The 21,357-nt window shown below is 40.0% G+C and overlaps 1 protein-coding gene across 2 annotated transcripts in view; it reads left to right on the top strand.

Moving 5' to 3' along the window:
- The window catches only part of GRIK5 (glutamate ionotropic receptor kainate type subunit 5), a 208,193-nt gene that overhangs the window by 106,899 nt on the left and 79,937 nt on the right, over positions 1-21,357 (top strand). The gene's annotated exons all lie outside the window — the stretch shown is intronic.

Here is a 21,357-nt window from a genome sequence, read left to right as displayed (position 1 = left end):
GGGATCTAACTGTCCGTTATTAGGACAGGATCAGACAGTGCTGGGTGTATATCTAACGTAGGGGGATCAGACTGCATGTTATCAGGACAGGATCAGACAGTGCTAGGTTTATATCTGATGTGGGGGATCTGACCGCTCGTTATCAGGACAGGGTCAGAAAGTGCTGGGTGTATATCTAATGTAGGGGGATCTGACCGCTCGTTATCAGGACAGGATCAGACAGTGCTGGGTGTATATCTAATGTAGGGGGATCTGACAGCCTGTTATATGGACAGGATCAGACAGCGCTGGGACTGTATCTGATTTGGGGATCTGTTGGAACAATAGAAGCACAGACTCATACTTTATGGTCTAAAATGTGCATTTCCCCTTATCAGTTCGATTTAGTTAGAAAACTCCAGTGGTTTGTATTTACCGTATGTATAATGCTTAGTGTAAAAATCTGACTTTTCAATTTCAGGTAACATGCTTTTATCACTTAACATCCTTCTCTCAAACCCCTTTTTCATGGATTTTGGACGTACACTGCTACCCCCTCTCTGCTTTACCCTATTGATCCTTCCCCATGATGGATTTACACAGTCCCGTTCCGAGGACACATTTCCCATATGTCAATCCAGCTGCCAAAAGCATCTCCCGTCCTCTGCTGACCCCAGAGAGCTAGGCGATTATTCTCTGAACAGTGAAATGTAGTAAAATGAAACCTGAATGACAAAATTCGGGCTAAAATAGCCAAACCGGCTGAAGCCAAGCTGAAGACTATTTTTAAATAATCATTTATAATATAATAATAATACATTTTGTATTTTGTGTTTGAGGTCTAATGAATAAAACCCATATCATAGCCACAATTTAGATGTCTATAATTAAGATTTGTCGGAAAATACGGGCTTCTGTTTGAAGATACAGTTGCAGATGTGCTCACACTAACTGGAGTAAAGATTGCAAATGTTAAATAATTTTGGAGTTTGTCATGATCTCAGTATGATCCCAGAGGTCCACAAATAGTATAGATGCTCTAGAAGCTCTAATGATCATCTGTGGAGCTTGTTTTGGATCTAACTAAAGCGACAATTTAAGCACTAGAACCATTACATCACACTGTAGTGGTTATGGTGCCAGGAGTGTCCTGATGCTGTCCTATGGTAAGATTTTAACCTGTTTTAGTGATGTTTGACTCTTTACCCTGGTCCCATCCGGGTCCTGCCACCGCATCCTCTGCATCCAGTCTTCTTCAGAATAAAATAATAGGTCGCGCTGTACAGAAATAATACAATTTAAAGGTAAAATGAGAAATATAAAATAGATAGAAATTTTACTCACATATAAATATACATTAAAATATAAGTAAAAATATAAGAAAAAACGTAATAGTCCCAATATGTGGTGGATTCCAATAGGCTGATGGAAACTTGATACTGTAGTCAAAATAGAACGCTGGGTCTTCTATGGTATAGGCAATCTTGGTTCAATGATGGGCATGCAAAATAGAAAGACAGGGAGACTCCAATAGTGCAGACTGTATTGGCATAAGTGAAATAGACTGAAATAGGTGTAGGGGAGGTATTTCACTCACCTATGCAAGAGCATGTACTTGCTCAAGTGTAATCAGCATTCAGTGGCGTTTATCCCCCACTGGCGGGACATAGATGCGGGTAATTCCTCGAGATAAAGAAAATAAAATATAGTGCTCACTGTATATAAAATATAAAAGTAAGACTTTAAAAAAAAAGAAGGGAGAACGTACTCACATTTGAATGAGCAGGATATACTGCTCAATATGATGGCGTGGGTGGTATAATCCCCACCTAGGATTCTTTTAGACAATAGTCAGCTCCAAAATGACGTGTAACCAGGTAAAAGAGGAAAAGATAATATAATATAAAATATACGGATAAAATAAAATAAAATAAAATAAAAGGTATATGGCAAATGTATGGTGAAAAAAGCCAATATTCCTTTATTAGTACAAGTATAAAATATATATATAAAATTAGCCAAAACGCGTTTCGCCACACAGGGCTTTATCAACTGGCAATAATATACAATAACCTGGTAAAAATGAAGCTTATATAGGTTTGAAGAATACATAATGGTTTGAATTATGGCGCCAAAATGACGTCATCAATACAATGGGAGAAATACAGAAATGTTAAAAAACATAAACATAACTTAACATTAGTAAGAGTATTGAATAATGGTGGAATTAATAACTGAATGCAATAAAAATTAATTAAAAACGAGTAGTGATGATGATAAAAGAGAAGGAAATAGATGGTCATGTGATCGCGAGTGGCCGCGATCACATGATATGTCCCAGTGCTTATTGGGACATGTAGTGCAAATGATAGTGGGCTGGGGAGGCTGGAAGGATAGAAGACACGTGACCGCGACCGCTCGCGGTCACGTGTTATAACATGGAAATTGGAAAAGGTGTGGTGTCTGGACGGAGGCTGGCTTCTAAGGGCACACCTCCGTCCGATGGTAGCCAGTAGGGAGGTGGGACACGTGATCGCGGACACGCGTGGTCACGTGTTGTGGCACAAAGCATGGTGGGAAATGTAGTACCCAGGGATGTAGCCCTTGATGGAAGTGAAAACAGCACGTGATCGCGAATACGCGCGATCACGTGCTGTTTTCACTTCCATCAAGGGCTACATCCCTGGGTACTACATTTCCCACCATGCTTTGTGCCACAACACGTGACCACGCGTGTCCGCGATCACGTGTCCCACCTCCCTACTGGCTACCATCGGACGGAGGTGTGCCCTTAGAAGCCAGCCTCCGTCCAGACACCACACCTTTTCCAATTTCCATGTTATAACACGTGACCGCGAGCGGTCGCGGTCACGTGTCTTCTATCCTTCCAGCCTCCCCAGCCCACTATCATTTGCACTACATGTCCCAATAAGCACTGGGACATATCATGTGATCGCGGCCACTCGCGATCACATGACCATCTATTTCCTTCTCTTTTATCATCATCACTACTCGTTTTTAATTAATTTTTATTGCATTCAGTTATTAATTCCACCATTATTCAATACTCTTACTAATGTTAAGTTATGTTTATGTTTTTTAACATTTCTGTATTTCTCCCATTGTATTGATGACGTCATTTTGGCGCCATAATTCAAACCATTATGTATTCTTCAAACCTATATAAGCTTCATTTTTACCAGGTTATTGTATATTATTGCCAGTTGATAAAGCCCTGTGTGGCGAAACGCGTTTTGGCTAATTTTATATATATATTTTATACTTGTACTAATAAAGGAATATTGGCTTTTTTCACCATACATTTGCCATATACCTTTTATTTTATTTTATTTTATTTTATCCGTATATTTTATATTATATTATCTTTTCCTCTTTTACCTGGTTACACGTCATTTTGGAGCTGACTATTGTCTAAAAGAATCCTAGGTGGGGATTATACCACCCACGCCATCATATTGAGCAGTATATCCTGCTCATTCAAATGTGAGTACGTTCTCCCTTCTTTTTTTTTAAAGTCTTACTTTTATATTTTATATACAGTGAGCACTATATTTTATTTTCTTTATCTCGAGGAATTACCCGCATCTATGTCCCGCCAGTGGGGGATAAACGCCACTGAATGCTGATTACACTTGAGCAAGTACATGCTCTTGCATAGGTGAGTGAAATACCTCCCCTACACCTATTTCAGTCTATTTCACTTATGCCAATACAGTCTGCACTATTGGAGTCTCCCTGTCTTTCTATTTTGCATGCCCATCATTGAACCAAGATTGCCTATACCATAGAAGACCCAGCGTTCTATTTTGACTACAGTATCAAGTTTCCATCAGCCTATTGGAATCCACCACATATTGGGACTATTACGTTTTTTCTTATATTTTTACTTATATTTTAATGTATATTTATATGTGAGTAAAATTTCTATCTATTTTATATTTCTCATTTTACCTTTAAATTGTATTATTTCTGTACAGCGCGACCTATTATTTTGTTTTTTTAACTTTCTTTATTGAGGACTTTAGAGGGAACCTCATACCCATAGGTTGCAGCTTCTCTCTTTTCTCTTCTCCTTTAGACCACCTAGCGCTGAGCCTATACCCCCTTTTCTTCTTCAGAATAAGTCACATTTCAGGAGTGCAGTCTTGCATGGCCCTATTTGCTCTGAAAAACAATCCAAATTTTTCTGCAGTGAAGATGGGGAATTGGTCGCTGGTAACATGTCAAGCCATACTAACATTTTACTGTGGGTTTTGCCAGTAGGCTGTAGTGATTATGGTGTCAAGAGTATTCCTGTAAGGACGCATCAGAAACACCTACAGTAAGGTTAATATTTGATTTTATAAAAGTGCTGGTTTCAGAAGAAATTGGCACTTTTCGAAACACCATTGATAATGGCTCCCAGCTATCAACCAGGCAGCCAGGATGGGTTCCCCAATCACTTGCTTTGACCTACGGTTCCGAACAGAAGTGTTGAAGCATTGGTTTCAATTCCTCTCTTCGTGTTTTGCAATGAGAAGCATAGGATAGGTCATGACTTCAGAGCTGCGGCGAAAACACGATCTCGGCGTTGGATTAGAGGTAGCAAAATTTCATTTTCTAACTGTTAATCTCTCAAATCCATCATATATCAAACATCACGTCGTCATGGTTTTAGCTAGAACAGAAAGTATTGTGCCCTTCATCAGGATAGAAAAACAAAATCAATACATTTATCAATGCAGAATCCTAAAGCGACAGCTTTGATTACTTATGTTTTTTCCTACAGCATATTATTACTACACACCGAGAGATAGCACTTTTTTCCTTGCCCTTCTTCACTATAAGAAGTGATGTCAATTCAAGGAAATATGGTGAATATTGCAACTCTACTTGTGGGTCTTCTAAATGGGAAAACAGGACACCTGCATTGTTACAGTGTAGCCTTCTTGGTGGCCTATTGATCATTTTCCATATCCCTCACCCAAATAGCAGACTGACAGCAGGGCATAGACCATATATTTTATTTTGACGTTCAACTACCAGCCACGATTAAACCCAACAGCTACTGTTTCCTATAGACAAGAGCTAGTTAACTTAACTTGTAAAGCAGAACCTCCTGTGGTGTGGTTTCCATCACCTGTACAGTGGGCAGATCCGCCCAAGTGTCCATTTCTGTGTGACCACATATTTCTTAAATGTAAATGTACCAATCGCCAAAAACATAACATACAGGGATGTCATTTCTAATTAGTGGGTAATTATTATTATTATGTTATTATTTATATAGCGCCAACAAATTCCGCAGCGCTTTACAGTGGGTGGACGAACAGACATGTAGTTGTAACCAGACAAGTTGGACACACAGTAACAGAGGGGTTGAGGGCCCTGCTCAATGAGCTTACATGCTAGAGGGAGTGGGGTAAAGTGACACAAAAGGTAAGGATAGTATTAGACTAATGACAGTTGCAAGAGAGGAATCAGTCGGGAGCTAATAACAGCTTAATTGATACACTTTTATGAAGAAGTAGGTTTTTAATGATTTTTTAAGGAGTGGAGACTGGGTGAGGATCTAACGGAGGAAGGAAGTGAGTTCCACAGGAACGGTGCAGCCCTTGAGAAGTCTTGAAGGTGAGCATCAGAGGTGGGAGTACGGACAGAAGATAGACGTAAGTCTTCAGCAGAGCGTAGGGGGCTTAGACGGGGCATACTTGTGTATTACGGAGGATAGAAAGGTGGGAGCAGCATAATGTAGAGATTTGAAAGCAATAACCAAAATTTTAAGTAGAGCCCTATATCTTACAGGAAGCCAATGTAGGGACTGACAGAAGGTGGAGGCTTGGGAGGTGCGGGCGGACAGGAAGATGAGCCTCGCCGCCACATTTATTATGGAATGTAACGGCGCAAGTTGGGAGCACGTAAGACCACCAAGAAGCGGATTACAGTGGTCAAGGCGAGATAGGACAGTGGAATGGAGCAGCACCTTAGTCGCATCTGGCATTAAGTAGAGTCGGATGCGCGCAATGTTTTTGAGATGGAAGCGGCAGGATTTGGCAATAGACTGATCATGAGGCGTGAAGGAGAGGTCGGAGTAAAAGAGAACACCTTGGCATTGAGCCTGCATGGTGGAGCTGATGGTATCACCGTTTTCTTGGAGGGAGACAGACATAGGAGTAGCAACACTTGAGGGAGGAAAGACCAGAATTTAAATTTTGGTCAAGTTGAATTTAAGGAAGTGGGCAGCCATCCAGTTAGAAATAGCAGAGACACTAGTGAAGAGGGACAGATCAGGAGAGGACAGATAGATTTGCGTGTCATCCACATAGAAATGATATTGGCAGCCAAAGGAGCTAATGAGTTTACCAAGGGAGGCAGTATAGATGTAGAACAGTAGGGGACCAAGGAACGAACCTTGGGGAACACCGACAGAGAGGAGTTGGGGAGAAGAAGAAGAGCCAGAGAAAGAAACACTGAAAGAGCGCTGGGAGAGGTAGGAGGAGAAGAAGAAAAGCCAGAGAAAGAAACACTGAAAGAGCACTGGGAGAGATAGGAGGAGCAATATCTTGTAGACCGATATTGCGGAGGACAAGAAGAAGCTGTTGATGATCAACAGTGTCAAAAGCCGCAGAAAGGTCAAGAAGAATTAGGATAGAGTAGCGACCACGAGATTTTGCCACGAGTAGATCATTGGATACTTTGGTCAGTGCCGTTTCCACAGAATGCTTAGCACAGAAACCAGACTGAAGAGGGTCTAGCAGAGAGTTGGACTCAAGGAAGTCTGTCAATCTCGCATACACAACTCTTTCAAGGATCTTGGACACAAAAGGCAGTAGCAAGATAGGACGGTAGTTGGATGGGGAGTTAGGGTCAAGTTTGGGCTTCTTTGGAATTGGGGTTATAGTTGCATGTTTGAAGGGCGATGGAAATATACCAGAGGAGAGAGAGAAATTTTGAATTTTAGTGAGAGGTAAAGAAAGAGAAGAAGACAGAGTACAGATGAGATGCGAGGGAATTGGATCTAGGGAGCAGGTGGTGGGGTGGGAGGACTGGAGCAGAGCAGAAACCTCTTCCGCTGTAGCGGGTGTGAACATAGAACAGCAGAGGGAGTGAGGTTAGGGGAAGTATTGTAAGGGGAAGAAGACAGATGAGAGATCTCTTCCCTGATTGTAGAGATCTTGTCAGTAAAGTGAGTTGCAAAGTCTGAGGCGGTAAAGTTAGGAGGAGGAACAATAGGGCAAAGAAGAGAGTTAAATGTATGAAATAGTCGTTTGGGTTTGCAGGAGAGTGTGGTTATGAGGGTATTGAAGTAATTTACTTTTGTAGAGGAAGAGCCAAGCTGTATGAGCGCAGCATAAATTTATAGTGGAGAAAGTCAGACGCACAGTGTAATATGCACAGAGTAATAGCTGTTTGATCCAAGGAGATATCTGACTGCCATTTTGGGGTCAAGAGGTTCCTAGTTTGTTGCAAAATTAAAGGGCTTCAGACAAGGTTTTTTGCCTTCTTTTGGATCAATAGCAAAAACATATGTGAGGAAGGCTGAACTTGATGGACACAAGTCTCTTTTCAGCTATGTAACTATGCAACTATGATATGGTTTAGTTAGCTGGTGTGAAGGAAAGGAACAAAATGTATCTGGGAAGTGTATTTAGAATCATGTAGTACATGTACTTTCTAGAAATTGCTAGATATTCATGGCATATCCTTGTAATGGTTTTGATGGGGTCAATATAAATGTAATGTAGCATTCGCGGTTTGAACTGAGGTTCACAAATGTTATTAAGCGTTTCAAGTCAGTTGATCAGATTTTCAATGTCACATGTCCTGAAACTAAAATAATTTTACACTGAATGTTTGATTGTTAAAAGGACACACCGAACAAGATAACCAACACACTTTATTTCAGTAGTTATGGTGCAAGTGATCTTTGAATGCAGTCACTCTAGTTTTTGCCAATACATATTTCAACTGTTGAAAATTGGAGAAAACAGGGAATTCTCATTTTGTGAGTCTGCACACAGAACCTTGGAGTTGGGCTTTTGAAGGCTATATAAGATATACAATTTTGAAGAGTCACAGGGTTAACTTGCTTAGATTGTCCCAAGCGTGCTAATCGAGAGTATACCGAAGCACTCCTGCAATATGCTGGCGAATACCCTGAGTAGGAAATTAAAGAGAGACTGAAATTTGGCCTTATAGAATATACAGTAATTAGCAGACTGGTTAAAGCCCTTGGTTCTTGGCTGCTGTCAAATTCCAGGTTTTTGTCCGTGTCACCTGTTGCTTTCTGGTCTCTTGGTTTATTTGTGAATGCATAAACCTCTTACATGTAAAATGTTGTAAATATGCCATAAGTCATTGTTACATGGTTCCCCAGCAGATAGGACAACGTATGCCCTTAGCTGACAGTCATTTGCTACCCTCTGATCTTCAGCCCAGACTGAGATTCCGTATTTGCATTTTGCCAATTAAGTTCAGCTGTCTTTGGGTATTCAGAGCCTCTGACTTATTGGCCGGTGCTGGTTCATTGTGACCTGCACTTATGTCTATCCCTGCTTGAGCTGGTAGCAATTATTCTTATTGTAGGGGTTTTGACGGTGTCCCATGTCCTTAGACAGTATATTACATGTGACACTGGGTGATGTCTGGCCTACATTTCTCTAACGAGTGCTTTTACAACTTTGAATCAAATCCAGCTCAAAATGCCTGCAGCCTACAGGTTTGTAAAAGGCCTGTATTGCAAGTTGACTCTACGTAGAAAACCAACTTCATTCATGCAGTGGGGTGAGGCTGTTTTACACCTCCTTAATGATGTATATTGTTCTTTACTGGTGGACAGCTTTGATTAGTTGAGTGTTTGTGGACGAGGACTCCCATGAAACTAAACTATTTGGATGCCTTGGTATTGTGGTAGTTGTATTTCATAGCAGAGAGGAATGAAACCTCAGATCAATCTTGCAGCTCAAGAGAAATGGTTTGCCTGTCCCGACACGTACTTGTAACATCAGTCGAATACTATTATTTCAATAGCCTATGGGGTCGCAAATGAGAGCTATTTCTAGTCAAATTAGAAGAATGTACAATAATCTTATGGATTTATTTACTGAACGGTTAACTAAACAGTGTCTGAAGATGTTTGTCAATTAGTCACAGCTTCCTGTTCTGTGAATACATCCCAGAGTCCATGGGTATTAAAGCAATACTCTGGACCCCTAAAACACTTTAGCTTGCTGAAGTGCCTTAAGTGTGAAGAGTGTCTCCTCTTTTTTTTTCCAAAGGAAATTGGCACTTTTATAAAACTTGTTACCCCTGGCTGTCAGTCATACAACAGGTCCTGTTACTTCTTGGTTTAGTTAGCTGAGTGGAGATAAACTCTAGAGGAAGCAATTTCTCAGAGCACCTGGCTTACAAAGACTTCTCATTAAGTTGCATTGGGAAGTCTTTGATTGGACAGCCACATAAAGTCTGGGCCGGGTTAGAAGGGGAGGGCTTGCAAAGGCTGCAGACAAGATAACTGTTTGTAAATATACCCCAATGTAAAAATAGTGGGAAAACTTATGTTTTATTGGGGGAAAACTGCTAAGCAGTGATTTTTATTTATTTATTTTAATTTGGGCTGCAGAGTGTCCCTTTAAATCTTGGAAGTCCATCTGTTAGTGAACTAGTATTCCCATGATCTTTGCTTGCCAAATGTTGTGCTTTTACCTGTAGAAAGTACTTGGGAGTTATAATTATAAGAGCTCATAGTCTTGCATTTGAATACCAATGCCTTAGTCTATTTAAAATGATTACATCTTGACTTCTTTGTTTTGGCATAGAAGTTGTACATATTTATTTTTATTCACAAATAAAGAAACGTACACAGCCCCACACAAGAGGAATCAATGAACCATAGTAAATTGCTTGTCAAAACATAGTAAAATAGTACCATTTACTTCTTCCAACCCAATTAGAGGAGACTCCCTGATGGAAACCACAAGACTTAATGAAATGTGAATTTTGCAAGATTTCCAAGGCAGTGATGAAAACATGTAGAATTCCTACAATCTTCTCTAAAAGGCTTGCAACCTGTTATTTATGTTGTGCATACGACCCAGACACACGCCATCTGAGGGTTTTCAGAGGCCCCGGTGGCATAAATACAGCACCCTTTCTATAGCTCCAAATTTAGATTTAGTGGACATCTCATTAATCTCGGGATGCATATAAAAAATACGTTTTTATTCCCGGATTAAAAATGCTTGCTTCCCCCAAAAGTTATTTTAAAAATGCTCTCTTTGCTTTTGATTGGTGAGAGTCGGGTGGCCCAAAAGGTAGATCCCCAGATGTTTTAAAACTACAACTTCCATGATGCCTTGTCATTCTAAAGGCATGTAAAGACACACAAAGCATCATGGGAGTTGTAGTTCTAGAACATCTGGGGATCTACCTTTTGGGCATCACTGTTCCATGCTTTTAGCTGGGCCCGGACCAAATCCCACTTCGCTAATACCTAGAAGAACAACGATAGGCAATCTTTGGCATTCCAGATGTTGTGGTCTTTATCTTCAAAAATGCACTTTCAGACATATTTCTGGCAAAGCATCAGTGGAGATGTAGTCCACAGATGTGGAGTGCCGAAGGTTGCCAACCCCTGGTCTAGAACAAGTTGGGCAAACCTGTAGCTGTTCACTTGTTACTCTCATAGGACTCCCAGTTTAAAAGCAGCTCGAGGGCTGTATGATATGCTTCAACCCGTGTCTAGAAAGCATCATTAAAAACGATTTGTAGATTAAGAGAATGCTCATTATCTCTCCGGTGGTTACATCTTTTTTTTTTTTTCTCAGTTGTGCTATAACCTCTCTCAGATTTATTTGTGCCACTTGCTCTCTTCCTGCTTAGCTTTTGGTTAGTGTTTTTCTCCCATTCCGGAGGCCACCGGAGAGATAATGAGCCGAGAGCACCTGGAGATTTCATGACAAACTAGAATTGCTATCCTAATTTACACTCCTTGCTTTCCTTGTCTGTTTCCTAAAGAGCTGCTGATAGGGAGGTTTGTGTGAACAGGCCGGGCTCTTGCTGAGTGAATCATCATGGCTCATTCTTGCACAGCTGATACCGAGTAATGCCTTCACTGGCTGCTACACTTAGAATTTCAGATGCCTGACTATAAATCCTCTTAATTTTGTTGAATCCATTGACTAGGGAAGGAAAAACATGCTCTCAATGTCTCTGCATGGCTTTTTCCACTTTTTCCCCAATCCATTAGTCTGTCTGTCGCCTATGGAGGGGATCTCTTATCAACTCTCTCCACTAGAGTTCTGTGCTCTGTAGAAGTGAATTTGTCTGATACGAAGCCCCCAGAGGAAGCATGTTTATGCACCCCTTCCTTTAACTCATCTGTTATATATGTAAGATCAGCTAACCCATACTAACTTCACTATAGCTTCCTTTTGCAAATATACCCTTGTTGTCTGTATGTATCCCTTCTGTCATTTCAATGACTATTTCCCAGGCCATTCTCCCATTTCTGCTGCCCCCTCCTCTTTGTACACCTTTTGCCATTTCATTGCCTCTTTTCCGGTTTAGTTTCTCAAGATAAATATTAATAGACGCAACTAGGTACATTTCACAGTGTGAGTGTAAGAGACATTTGTAAGATAATTGTGTTTAGATTGTAGCTTCCGACAGTACACAGTTGAATGCAAGTGTCACGCTATGCAATTGATATGTAAGTCCTACCCAAACTGACTAATACTCATAGCAAATCTTTGTTAGTATCCTATAATGGCGTATTAGTAAAGGGTTTTATTTATATCCTATTTGTTTGTAAATGCAGAGTAAAGAGGTCACGTTACAGTAGAGTGTATCACGCTGTCATCCACCCAATATTTGCATGGTTTTGGCTTGGACACATGATATAAGGAATGGATCATTCTGTAATGAAGGCGGTGATAGATACCTACACTATATGATGAGGTTTTTGATTGTATCAGAACAAAAGTAACATATCATGGAAGAGGAGGGCTGTGTTATTTAGTATTAGAACATTTTGTCCCCCAACAGTCTCTTATTTAATATTTCCAAATTTATGGGTTGGACACAACTTAACAAATAAATAAAATATGTGACCATGTTGCAAGAAAGACTCATGTTGTCGCATGTAATATGTAGAAGTTATTGGGCGTTTCTTAATAGAAGGAAGACATTATATACGGAAAGACAAATGTTGTGATAGAGGCATATCTCTCAGATAGTTATACACCCAGCACAAAGGCGTTACATCGCAACGGAACCTTCAAACAAGAAAGGAAAAAGATCTTAATGTAATAATGGCTTGGATTACCAATAGTTGCTTTTAATGGGTTTATGGGGCTGTTTTTAGCTTGGTCACATTAATACATTAAATAATCTTACTAATGTAAAAGGTGCCATGAAGATTTTTTTTTCCCGGGCACTGTCGACTGTAAATGCTAGAAGAAGAGGCTGCGAGGAAAGGTTATTAGGAGGGTGGGGGTATCTTTCAGATGTTTTGTGTTCTCTTGCTCAGCACATAAAAGCTGTAATAAAAAGACATACATTTAATACTCCACAATTTGTGAGAATTAACATATCAAAAAAGCCAGAATAAAGAAATGTAATAAATCTTGAATACAGACGGGAGATGAAAAGCTTCAAAGGATGCCATATTCCCCTTGGTTCCTCTCCCTATAGTGTGGAGAGGGTTATTCTCAGCTTGTAGAGACTCATTCATACAGAGCAGGTCACCGATTCCTAATTTCCTTTTCTCAGAAGTCAATGTGATTGGGCCATTGGTAACACTTAAAGGGCAAGTAACAAAAAAAATAATAGAATTGTATCTATTTCTACTCGTTTTCTTATAAGGACAAAAAGCTGACACTGATTCATCAAAGTTGCAAATTTAGCACTGTATAAGCCTCTTTTGTCACGTGTCCCTTCCAACGCCAACATCCACAGCGTCTGCACTTTTGGTCTTACGGCAGAAAAAGAAACCTCTAGTTTTTAGAAGCATCAGTAGATCAGAACTGAAATTTGTATCTTTAAACACGGCTTTGCAAGCGGTTACAGTAGCAGTGTGTTCTTTCACTCCAAAAAAACAACATATTAATATTTGCATTTTGAGTTTTATCTGATTTTTTGGGGAGAGGTATCTACAAACCCTTTTGGACAAGGGACCCGGTGGATCATTTTGACTGTTTTGCTCAAGTTTATTGTCTATAATGGAATGGGGCAATTCAAATTTTTAGGACAAAAAACTGTTTGAAATAATTCTCCTGGGGTATTTAACAAGATTTTTTATTTTTTTGGTCTAGACGTTTAAAGGGCCACTCCAGTGCCAGGAAAACAAACCGTTTTCTTGGCACTGCAAGTACCCTCTCCCTCCCACCACCCATCCCATGTTGCTGAAGGGGTGAAAACCCCTTCAGTGACTTACCTGAGACCCCTGCCAAAGTCCCTCGGCGGTGGTTTCGGGTCCGCCCACACTCCTCCCCCGCCGATGTCATCCGGCGGGGGAGACTGATCGTGCCTGCGTGGCCGCCGGCGGGGGAGACCTAAAGCGCAGGCGCGCATTAGACCTTTCCATAGGAAATTTTAAATGCTTTCCTATGGGGAATTGAGCGACGCTGGAGGTCCTCACACAGCGTGAGGACATCCAGCGACGCTCTAGCACAGACCTGTGCTAGAAACCAGGAAGTGACCTCTAGACAGGGACTAGAGGAGGAGTTAACCCTGCAATGTAATTATTGCAGTTCATGAAGATTGCAATATTTACAGCTGCTGGGCTAAGGGTAGTGGGAGTTGGCACCCAGACCACTCCAATGGGCAGACGTGGTCTGGGTGCCTGGAGTATCCCTTTAAAGCCTACACAATGCAAAATTAATTAATTTAATCATATTCTGTTGTTTGTATTTTTTGGTGTACCTTAACTTCACAGATCAAACTTTTCAGTTGAATCAAATGGACATGGAACATTTTGCACTTTTAAGAGAAGGGTTAGGCTAAACCCATTTGAATTATGATTGCCCTGTCAAGGCAGCTGTCATCAGTGGTTTAGAAGACTTATCGATTCTGTGGACTATAATTCAACACTATTCTCCAGACTGGAGTCAACTTATTTTTTTAAAGCATTATTAAGTAAAAAAAGAAAAAAAGAAAATGAAGAAATGAAATGTTTAAAAAGTAAAAAAAGGCACTCCTGATAATGTTGATAATTCTAATATTTTTGCTACTACTTACAGTTAACATTCCCCAGAATAGGAAGTGGCAGATAATCCTTAACTAATCATAACTCTTACATTTTTTTAAAGAAAAAACATTGAACATATTGTATAATATCAAGTCGGGATTTATGTATTATAGAGTTCAGCAATTATTATTTATTTTTTTTGCATGAAATTACATTTATAAAACTGTTTAACAAGCTAACAGAGGTTTAAGTGATGTCTATCGAAGTGCTGAACTGTTCCAATTATGTTATCGCATTTCTTTATATCCCTCTGTTATATCAATGTTGTTTTGCAAATTGTATAAGCCTCAGAATTAAGGAAACGGGTATAGGTGGAGCCATGGATTATCATGGTGCTTTGAGTATCTCTTTAATCACAAAGATTTATAACATTTCCTTTTTTCCTTGTAAGGATAAGAGCTTCTTAACAAATCACAGGTTCTGATTGGTTGTTCACATCACATGCTGTTTGCAGCGTTCTGTTCTTAATCATTAATTGTCACTCATTGTTTGAAAATCATGATGCGATTTTCGATGGTTGCCTCCACAACTTAAAATTGTCAGATCTTTTAAGCTGTTATCACAGCTAAACGTACAGTTTGGTTAGATGGAAACAGCATCAATATCTCTGGAATCTTGATTTAACAGGATTAATGGAAAGAAAAATATATATGACCGTGCCACTTTAAAGGACCACTCTAGTGCCAGCAAAACATACTCGTTTTCCTGGCACTAGAGTGCCCTGAGGGTGCCCCCACCCTCAGGGTCCCACTCCCGCCCGGCTCTGGAAAGGGGAAAGGGGTAAAAACTTACCTTTTTCCAGCGGTGGGCGGAGAGCTCTCCTCCTCCGATCCTCCTCTTCTCCTCCCCGTCGGCTGAATGCGCACGCGCGGCAAGAGCTGCGCACGCATTCAGCCTGTCACATAGGAAAGCATTCATAATGCTTTCCTATGGACGCTTGCGTGCTCTCACTGTGATTTTCACAGTGAGAATCACGCAAGCGCCTCTAGCGGCTGTCAGTGAGACAGCCACTAGAGGAAATAGGGGAAGGCTTAACCCATTCACAAACATAGCAGTTTCTCTGAAACTGCTATGTTTATGAAAAAATGGGTTAACCCTAGAAGGACCTGGCACCCAGACCACTTCATTTAGCTGAAGTGGTCTGGGTGCCTAGAGTGGTCCTTTAACCTCATATTTTTTTTTTTAAAGTTCCAATTTTCTTTGGGTCGGAAGTAGAGGGTATTGATTTGTTGCCATAACATCAGAAAAAGATTCTTACAAATAGTCTACTTCTTCCATAATGTTTATCGATGGCTATTAAAGGACCACTCTAGTGCCAGGAAAGCATACTCGTTTTCCTGGCACTAGAGTGCCCTGAGGGTGCCCCCACCCTCAGGGACCCCCTCCCGCCCGGCTCTGGAAAGGGGAAAAGGGTTAAAACTTACCTTTTTCCAGCGCTGGGCGGAGAGCTCTCCTCCTCCTCTCCGCCTCCGTTCCTCCCCGTCGGCTGAATGCGCACGCGCGGCAAGAGCTGCGCGCGCATTCAGCCGGTCGCATAGGAAAGCATTCATAATGCTTTCCTATGGACGCTTGCGTGCTCTCACTGTGATTTTCACAGTGAGAATCACGCAAGCGCCTCTAGCGGCTGTCAGTGAGACAGCCACTAGAGGAAAAAGGGGAAGGCTTAACTAATTGATAAACATAGCAGTTTCTCTGAAACTGCTATGTTTATAAAAAAATTAGTTAACCCTAGCTGGACCTGGCACCCATACCACTTCATTAAGCTGAAGTGGTCTGGGTGCCTAGAGTGGTCCTTTAATATAATGACAAATCTGCAAAGTTTGTTTCCTAAAGAACTCCACTGCTACAAAGTAAATGGTGGTTTAAATACATCGATTGGTGTACCCCATTATTTGTCAAACTGAAAGTTGCACGGTAAAAGCAACATAAAGGATACATGTCAGCTTTAGTAAATGTTAAGTTACAAAAGGAGCTGGGTGAGTGGGTGGTGTAGACCCTTTTTTGCAAGTGTGTTCCAATGACACCGTACTGGGCCTAAAATCATGACTGTCTTACTTGAATGAGGACTGTTGACAAGTACATGTGGAATTGTACTGTGGAATTGTACATGTACTGTTGACAAGTACATGTACACGTGGAAACTTGGGGAAAATATCAGATCTTTTTGTCCACTTCTGGATAAAAATGTTTATGGTGTATTACTGTGTTAGAGAAATTGTGGTGTGTGTTGGAAAATATGTTACATTTCAGCTGTTCTAAAACAATTGTTTACAAAAACGAGAATTGCAAGTGAATTAAAAGTTTTGCTTGATACCCTCTTAGGTTTTTGAAAGTCTGGATTTATCTTCTTTAGTATTCTAGTTTAAATTGTCACTTGAATTTCGTAGGCGCACTTCGTAGACTTTTTGGGAAGCAGAGAGCACATTTTATTTAAACTTATGGAATGCATTCTAAATTTTAAGTTGGCTTAGCAGGGATCCTCAAGGGTGTGGTCTAAGTAAAGAGGCATGTCAGCTACCTGAAATTTTACATCTCTAGTCTGTTAATTGATCATAGTTAATGTGACTCATCCTCTCTATCTCTAGGGACAAAGACTTGGGTGATTTAAAAAAAAAATGGTGTCGTGGTCCTAAATCAGAAATATTCCACCAGCCTAGATCAGATGTATTATTATTATTATTGGTATTTATATAGCGCCAGCACTTTACAATAAAAGGGGAATTTACCAAATGAGACAATAACAAAGTGTAAACTACCACAACAAGAGGAAATAGTCTTAAATTAGAGGGACAAAGGTTTAAAAATAACATCAGGAAGTATTACTTTACTGAGAGGGTAGTGGATGCATGGAATAGCCTTCCAGCTGAAGTGGTAGAGGTTAACACAGTAAAGGAGTTTAAGCATGCGTGGGATAGACATAAGGCTTTCCTAACTATAAGATAAGGCCAGGGACTAATGAAAGTATTTAGAAAATTGGGCAGACTAGATGGGCCGAATGGTTCTTATCTGCCGTCACATTCTATGTTTCTATGTTTCTATGTAACAGGAACAATAGGTAGTTGAGGACCCTGCTCAAACGAGCTTACAGTCTAGAGGTTTGAATACATGAGATATATTATATACCAATTTGTTGAATGCTTTGGCCAGAATGCAACTGTATCGATCAATCATGACGCCCCATGCATATTGTTGTTGAACCAAAGTATGTACTACAACCTCATGATCTGTGTTAAAAAATACTGAACTATATCTTTGCCCTAAATTTGACTAGCTCAACGTATCAAGCAAACATTGGAGGAGATTTAGAGGGTTACTCCAACTACCTTCTACTTTTTGAAGTGATCGTGGTGGTAGGAGTCTGGATGTGCAGTGTTCCAGCTTGAAACACGGCACATCCATTGATATTTTTAATTGTGGGCTGGGGGCAAGTAGCACCCTCAGCACACATGATTCAGGCAGCCTAGAATTCTGTTCCGGGCTGCCTAATGTCTGCAAGTTAGGAACTCTTCTCTCATCTCCAGTCCTCCCACCACAAACAAAGCCTTCCCTCTTACCAATCCCCTGTTATTTCCTTAATTATCCACCCTTCTCCTTCTCATTAGACCTCCCCATAGGAAAGCATTGAAAAATGCTTTCAATGCTTTCCTATGGGGATTTCAGCGACGCTGGAGGTCCTCACATAGCGTGAGGACGTCCAGCGACGCTATAGCGCATGGAATGTGTGCTATAATACCGGAAGTGCCCTCTAGTGGCTGTCTAGTAGACAGCCACTAGACAGCCACTAGAGGAGGAGTTAACCCTGCAAGGTAATTATTGCAGTTTATGAAAACTGCAATATTTACAGTTGCAGTGTTAAGGGTAGTGGGAGTTGGCACCCAGACCACTCCAATGGGCAGAAGTGGTCTGGGTGCCTGGAGTGTCCCTTTAATTTTAACTTTGGCCACGGGAATGGAATATAAAGCCATCTTAGTTTTTACCAAATCCAATTTCTTTTAAGACTTCAAACAAAAATAACCAGTTCACTCTATCAAACGCCTTCTCATCAACTGATAACAAAATTGAGGGGATCTTTAAATAAGACGCTAAGTAAATAGCATGTATTGTTTTAATGGTATTATCTTGAGCTTGTCTTCCTTCAACAAAGTCTGATTGAACATCTTAAATGAGATTAGACGTTTCAGTCTAGTAGCCAATACTTTAGTGAAAATCTTTAAATCCAAATTTAAAAGGGAAATTGGTCTATGACTACCACAGATATCACTTTCCTTACCTTTATTCAATTTTAACCGTTTTATTACCTTGTAGCATAGAGCTACTTAAACCAACACCAGAAATAATTAATTTGAACATATCGGCAAAGGAAGGTAATAATTCAGAATGTAATAGTTTATAATAGTTTGTAGTAAAGCCATCAAAGCCCGGACTCTTTCCGGAGGGTAATGAAGTAATTGCCTGTTTGATTTCAACTACTGTAATCAATCTCTCCATCTCCTCTATCCGTAAGTTAGAAACTCTAGTAAATATATTTTAACTTAAATAGAGCCTCTTCTTTTCCAACCCAGAACTATATTCTTCCCGAGTACCCTTGCATGATTATTACAAAGTTCTTTTTAATAAAAAAAAAACACAAAAAACTGATACAAGCTCGATTTTTCTTCCTATGTTTGCTTGAGTAAAAACATTCTTTTTAATTTGAGCTTGCTATTTTGACCATTTCATATTCACAAGATGTCTTAATTGGGATTTTAGTTGCAGTAGTTCTAAAAATATATCATCAGAGAATGTCATCTTGTGTACCATATCCAAACGAGAAGAGAACCTCTTTCTCTCATCTTTTTAATCTCCTTCAATCTCCCTTAATAGGACATTATTCTAGTAACTATAAAAAATGGTTGGAGAACCCTTTCAAAGATGTTAAGTTGTGGAAAAAAAGGTACAAAGTACTAAAAGTGGGGCAATCATGGTGTCATGGAGACAAAAGGAATCAGCAGGCACATCCAATTGGTAACTCTTCCTCTTTTGCAACTTTGCACTACATTTCGGAACACGACAATGATAAATCTCTCTCGGTGTGTACTCCCGATCGGATCCCAAATGATCTATCAGTGTCATGTTCACTTTAAGCTGAGGCGGTGTTTTGGTGAGGACGATCTTCTGCAAAATAAATGACTGCCTATAATAGTCCCTTGGGCAAAAGCCTTGTAAAACAAAATAATTCATTTTATTTTATGTCTTATAATAAAAATCCAGCAGTTCATTTTAGATGGGAAGCTATTTTAATCAATAGAAGAATATATTTTTTTATGTTATAGTTTGAGTTACTTCAGTTTTCAGTAATTCTTGTTAAATGTGACTTGGTGCTTTTTGATTTTCCTATTCTATACAGACGTTTGTATGGGGCATATCATGGATAACCTGAGCTGGATACACATCTCAGCAAATACCTGCTTTCTTACATTCTGGATTTAAACCAGAGGTCCCAAGTTTGACAAATCATTGCCAGGTGCCTGCCACCAACCTACCAAGGCTTGTGTTGCTTTGCTGTAGTCAAAACTGCCCCCATACATCTCACAAAGTTATTCTCTGAGATTGCTTCAGCCCTGGACCCTATGTCCTTCTGTTGTAGGAAAATTAAGAGAAACATGTTTTACAGAATGACCCACCCAGGTTCCAGGTATGGTTGTTGCCGGGCCTTTATGGCAGAGAATTAATATAAAAGGCAGTTGGAAATCTACTTAAGTGTTCACCACTGACCAAAAGGGGTTAAGGGCTGTTTTGAGGTTGGGAAGTCTCCCTTGTGCATGTTAAAGCTTGTAAGTAGAATTTGAATATATCCTCTATATTAGACATGCTTTGTGATTAACTGTTAAATTGTGAACTATTCCTATTCACTTCTCGCCTCCTAAAATTCCTTTTGATTTCACATTGTAGCAAAATGGGTTAGGGAGAGGAGTCAACTTGCTCCTTCACCCAAGGTCACAATGGATGAGTGGAATTATGGACATCAGACCCTTGCAAGTAGTTCAGTGGGAGCCCCAGATTATAGGTGATTATTAAAATGATCAGTTGCTCACAAAAGCCTTGTAGCAGATGGCATGCCCTCAAGCTTATCTAAGGTGTAGCAAAAAATATAGTTAACTAAAACTCAAGGTATGTGAATGTATCTCTAAATCTCTCGAAATAGCTCCTGTCCTAGTCAGTCTCTGGAGTAACTCTCTAAATTTGTGTCTCTGGTTCTGACATTTTTTGAGGATGAATGCAGAAAAAAATTCCTACCTGGACTAATACTCTTGTCCCTTTTGTTGTTACTGTATATTTTTGCAGCCATTTCTTCTCGGTCGGCAAATGTTTTGTGTTTAAGTAGGTGTTTTGTGAAGGCTGCATCAGAAAATTAATTACATCAGTGGTGAGCTAGGACAAGCAATTTACCGTGTCATTTAGAAATCGTCTCCCATTCTTACTCATGGATTCTTGCTGGTCTGTTTGTCACACATTATCAGGGTTATTCAATAAAGTGGGAATTGTCTGTAAATCACAGTAAATTCAAAGTGAAGGACAAAAAAAAAAACAAAAAAACAACTGCACTGAATAAATAGCTAAGGTTGAGAATGTTTCCAATTCACCTGTTTTGGCTTGAAATTTTCAAATCACTTTGAATTCATTTTGAACTGATGACCATTCAAACTATGAATAAAATAGTTTATGTATTTTACTGTTTTTCCATGAAAATAAGACCGGGTCTTTTATTAATTTTTGCCCCAAAAAACACACTAGGGGTTATTTGGGGTAAAAACATTAGCAAGCATGTGCAAGAAAGCAGGTCAACGTTCGAGGGAATTCCCCCAAGCACAGACCAGTTCACTAGGGCATTGAATCCAATGAATCTGTGTTTGGGGAAACTTCCTCGAACATAGATTAGCAAATTAGCGAACTAGCGTCAATTTCAACTAGGGTTTATTTTTGGGGTAAGGCTTATCCCCCAACAATAAGCTAGAGATATGTAGAGCCCATTACATTTCTCTGTTTAGTGAATAAATCCCAGCTGTTTTACCCTTATGCATGGATAAATTGCAGAGTTTTTTTTTAGTTTCTTGTTTGCCAGATGGAAAGGATTAGCCCCAGGGTAAGTA

The sequence above is a fragment of the Pelobates fuscus genome, chromosome 11, assembly GCF_036172605.1.
Source record: "Pelobates fuscus isolate aPelFus1 chromosome 11, aPelFus1.pri, whole genome shotgun sequence".
NCBI classification, from domain to species: Eukaryota; Metazoa; Chordata; class Amphibia; order Anura; family Pelobatidae; genus Pelobates; species Pelobates fuscus.
The sequence above is the reverse complement of the archived record's forward strand: the minus strand, read 5'-3'. Positions and strand labels throughout refer to the sequence as shown.